The following is a 5,000-nucleotide window of genomic DNA, read 5'->3' as shown; positions in this document are numbered from 1 at the left end:
GTGTAGCGCGCGTGCGGCCCAGAACATCTAAGGGCATCACAGACCTGTTATTGCTCAATCTCGTGCGGCTAGAAGCCGCCTGTCCCTCTAAGAAGAAAAGTAATCGCTGACAGCACGAAGGATGTCACGCGACTAGTTAGCAGGCTAGAGTCTCGTTCGTTATCGGAATTAACCAGACAAATCGCTCCACCAACTAAGAACGGCCATGCACCACCACCCACCGAATCAAGAAAGAGCTATCAATCTGTCAATCCTTCCGGTGTCCGGGCCTGGTGAGGTTTCCCGTGTTGAGTCAAATTAAGCCGCAGGCTCCACTCCTGGTGGTGCCCTTCCGTCAATTCCTTTAAGTTTCAGCTTTGCAACCATACTTCCCCCGGAACCCAAAAGCTTTGGTTTCCCGGAGGCTGCCCGCCGAGTCATCGGAGGAACTGCGGCGGATCGCTGGCTGGCATCGTTTATGGTTAGAACTAGGGCGGTATCTGATCGCCTTCGAACCTCTAACTTTCGTTCTTGATTAATGAAAACATACTTGGCAAATGCTTTCGCTTCTGTTCGTCTTGCGACGATCCAAGAATTTCACCTCTAACGTCGCAATACGAATGCCCCCGCCTGTCCCTATTAATCATTACCTCGGGTTCCGAAAACCAACAAAATAGAACCGAGGTCCTATTCCATTATTCCATGCACACAGTATTCAGGCGGGCTTGCCTGCTTTAAGCACTCTAATTTGTTCAAAGTAAACGTGCCGGCCCACCGAGACACTCACTCAAGAGCACCCTGGTAGGATTGCAACGGGGTCCGCCTCGGGACGCACGAGCACGCACGAGGCGCGTCGCACGCCTTCAGCTCGCCCCACCGGCAGGACGTCCCACGATACATGCCAGTTAAACACCGACGGGCGGTGAACCAACAGCGTGGGACACAAATCCAACTACGAGCTTTTTAACCGCAACAACTTTAATATACGCTATTGGAGCTGGAATTACCGCGGCTGCTGGCACCAGACTTGCCCTCCAATAGATACTCGTTAAAGGATTTAAAGTGTACTCATTCCGATTACGGGGCCTCGGATGAGTCCCGTATCGTTATTTTTCGTCACTACCTCCCCGTGCCGGGAGTGGGTAATTTGCGCGCCTGCTGCCTTCCTTGGATGTGGTAGCCGTTTCTCAGGCTCCCTCTCCGGAATCGAACCCTGATTCCCCGTTACCCGTTACAACCATGGTAGGCGCAGAACCTACCATCGACAGTTGATAAGGCAGACATTTGAAAGATGCGTCGCCGGTACGAGGACCGTGCGATCAGCCCAAAGTTATTCAGAGTCACCAAGGCAAACGGACCGGACGAGCCGACCGATTGGTTTTGATCTAATAAAAGCGTCCCTTCCATCTCTGGTCGGGACTCTGTTTGCATGTATTAGCTCTAGAATTACCACAGTTATCCAAGTAACGTGGGTACGATCTAAGGAACCATAACTGATTTAATGAGCCATTCGCGGTTTCACCTTAATGCGGCTTGTACTGAGACATGCATGGCTTAATCTTTGAGACAAGCATATGACTACTGGCAGGATCAACCAGGGAGCTGCGTCAACTAGAGCTGAGCAGCCGGCCGCCCGGGAGTGTGTCCCGGGGGCCCGCGCGAACACGCAAGCGTCCGCTCAATTATTCTGCAAACAGGAGGAGGCTGAGCTCCCCTGCACCATACACCTCGAAACCCTCTCAGGTCCCGGCGGCGCGCAGCGCCGTCCTAAGTACTTGGTCGGGTTCGAGAGAGGCGCAATCGCCCGGGGTTTGGCGAGTAGACGCTTTAGGTGCGACCACCCGTGCTCCCAACTGAGCTTGCCGCTGCCGACAGAGGCCCGGGAGCGTGCTGTCGTGGCATTGCCGGCGGGAGACAACACGCGCCACCTACGGTGACCGGCAGCTCCAACGCCAGCGCCACAGAAGGACAAAAGCCCCACTTGGGTGCCGAAGCGAACTCTCCCAGCACAGCGCACGCGCCAACACGTCCGCACAGCTGCGATACAAACCACCTGCGAGAACCGCAGAGGCGACCGAGCAGCAGACGGCGTCGCGGCGCCGAGCGCCGGGCGGCGGCGCATCCTCAGCGCACACAGTCCTCAATCGGACCAGCACACTGCAGATGTCCACCGCGCTTCGCACCGGGCCCGCGAGGACCTACTTTGGCCGCACGGCGCCGCGTGCAGGGTGCGCCGGCGCGCAGCTGCGCCGCCTGCCGCCTCCGTCGGCCGGCGCGCCTGCCACTGGCCGCCCCCACCAGCCGGCTGTAGCGCGTGCGCCCACGCACCGCGCGGCCAGCACGCCGGGAGGCCCCCCCTCACCGGCCGGGGACGGTCCCACCCAGCCACCGCCGCGTATCGCTTCACACCCAGATGCCATTCACGTTCGTGGGCATGGTGGGTATCGCTGGAACAACCGGTTGGTAGCTCAACCGATCGTCGCCATCACTGATTCACCTCTAGCGAGAACAACCGCACCACAACGGTTTACCAGTTGTTCATTTGCGTAACGTCACCAGCAAACGTAGGCGTCCATTGCCATTTGCAAATTCAACGATTGTTGCATGCCTGTGTCAGGTGTCACGACACACTATGTCTGCCCACATACACGCAACAACATGTGCACGCTTCGCGAACACGTGGAAGGTGGCCCCCGTACGTATGCGATGTCCATTGCGCGAACGACTGTCAACCGGCCTCTGTCGCATGTCGCAGATGTGGAACGCAGTGCACCATGCTATCACGGTGTGTGAGAAGAGACGACTACGTCTGACAACACGCGCCACTACATCAACAGACGGCTCATGCTGATCGCCATCCAGGGCATACCACACTGCAATCCAGCTCTTATAGGGAGACGACACGTAGCTGAGTGCACAACATTTGGACCGCATGGTTCGCCGTTGTTGGCGCAGTCGTTGTACGGTCACATGTACCACGATGTATCATTCAGTACATGAGGACCAATGTGCAGTACAGTGTGTGATTTGGACGTACAACATCAGCGGACAGTTGACACAGGCCGTACCACAGCGTAGGCTAAGTGCTTCGCCATGCGAATGCCAATGAACAACTGCAAATGCCAATGAACAACTGCAAAGGGCATTGAGCATGTACGTCCTGCTGCCATCCACATTACAGTGTATAGCTGCAAGGTGTTTAACATGAAGCGATACACTGGGGACCGGGCAGTGCGAGTAGCAAACTATATTGCGGGGGTTGCAGTTAGGCAACACTACACTAATTTAACGCGTCGTATGACAATTACAGAGCAGGTTAAGGCCCAACGTGTGTTGGGTTAAGGCCCAACGTGTGTTGGGTTAAGGCCCAACGTGTGTTGGGTTAAGGCCCAACGTGTGTTGGGTTAAGGCCCAACGTGTGTTGGGTTAAGGCCCAACGTGTGTTGGGTTAAGGCCCAACGTGTGTTGGGTTAAGGCCCAACGTGTGTTGGGTTAAGGCCCAACGTGTGTTGGGTTAAGGCCCAACGTGTGTTGGGTTAAGGCCCAACGTGTGTTGGGTTAAGGCCCAACGTGTGTTGGGTTAAGGCCCAACGTGTGTTGGGTTAAGGCCCAACGTGTGTTGGGTTAAGGCCCAACGTGTGTTGGGTTAAGGCCCAACGTGTGTTGGGTTAAGGCCCAACGTGTGTTGGGTTAAGGCCCAACGTGTGTTGGGTTAAGGCCCAACGTGTGTTGGGTTAAGGCCCAACGTGTGTTGGGTTAAGGCCCAACGTGTGTTGGGTTAAGGCCCAACATAGGTTGGGTTAAGGCCCAACATAGGTTGGGTTAAGGCGCAACATAGGTTGGGTTAAGGCGCAACATAGGTTGGGTTAAGGCGCAACATAGGTTGGGTTAAGGCGCAACATAGGTTGGGTTAAGGCGCAACATAGGTTGGGTTAAGGCGCAACATAGGTTGGGTTAAGGCGCAACATAGGTTGGGTTAAGGCCCAACATAGGTTGGGTTAAGGCGCAACATAGGTTGGGTTAAGGCGCAACATAGGTTGGGTTAAGGCGCAACATAGGTTGGGTTAAGGCGCAACATAGGTTGGGTTAAGGCGCAACATAGGTTGGGTTAAGGCGCAACATAGGTTGGGTTAAGGCGCAACATAGGTTAGGTTAAGGCGCAACATAGGTTAGGTTAAGGCGCAACATAGGTTAGGTTAAGGCGCAACATAGGTTAGGTTAAGGCGCAACATAGGTTAGGTTAAGGCGCAACATAGGTTAGGTTAAGGCGCAACATAGGTTAGGTTAAGGCGCAACATAGGTTAGGTTAAGGCGCAACATAGGTTAGGTTAAGGCGCAACATAGGTTAGGTTAAGGCGCAACATAGGTTAGGTTAAGGCGCAACATAGGTTAGGTTAAGGCGCAACATAGGTTAGGTTAAGGCGCAACATAGGTTAGGTTAAGGCGCAACATAGGTTAGGTTAAGGCGCAACATAGGTTAGGTTAAGGCGCAACATAGGTTAGGTTAAGGCGCAACATAGGTTAGGTTAAGGCGCAACATAGGTTAGGTTAAGGCGCAACATAGGTTAGGTTAAGGCGCAACATAGGTTAGGTTAAGGCGCAACATAGGTTAGGTTAAGGCGCAACATAGGTTAGGTTAAGGCGCAACATAGGTTAGGTTAAGGCGCAACATAGGTTAGGTTAAGGCGCAACATAGGTTAGGTTAAGGCGCAACATAGGTTAGGTTGAGGTACCGTATAGGTTAGGTTGAGGTACAGTATAGTTTAGGTTAAGGTACAGTATAGTTTAGGTTAAGGTACAGTATAGTTTAGGTTAAGGTACAGTATAGTTTAGGTTAAGGTACAGTATAGTTTAGGTTAAGGTACAGTATAGTTTAGGTTAAGGTACAGTATAGTTTAGGTTAAGGTACACATTGTTGTATGGAAAGGTGTAATGGGGGGGGGGGGGGGGGCGGCCGGTCGGTTTGTTGATTGTGATTATAGTAAGTGGATGCCTGCGGCATCATCTGATTTGCCACGTCA

General features: G+C 53.5%; 1 non-coding gene across 1 annotated transcript in view; it reads right to left on the bottom strand.

The window, feature by feature from the left end:
* Window positions 1-1,580, bottom strand: part of LOC126434140 (small subunit ribosomal RNA) — a 1,910-nt gene extending 330 nt beyond the window's left edge. Inside the window, exon 1 of the ribosomal RNA XR_007579003.1 lies at window positions 1-1,580. This exon is cut by the window's left edge and continues 330 nt beyond it. This is a non-coding gene — a ribosomal RNA (small subunit ribosomal RNA).
* Between the last annotated feature and the right edge of the window lie 3,420 nt (window positions 1,581-5,000).

The sequence above is a fragment of the Schistocerca serialis genome, unplaced genomic scaffold, assembly GCF_023864345.2.
Source record: "Schistocerca serialis cubense isolate TAMUIC-IGC-003099 unplaced genomic scaffold, iqSchSeri2.2 HiC_scaffold_1182, whole genome shotgun sequence".
In the NCBI taxonomy this organism is placed as follows: Eukaryota; Metazoa; Arthropoda; class Insecta; order Orthoptera; family Acrididae; genus Schistocerca; species Schistocerca serialis.
Note: the sequence above shows the minus strand (reverse complement) of the source record. Positions and strands in the feature narration are given on the sequence as shown.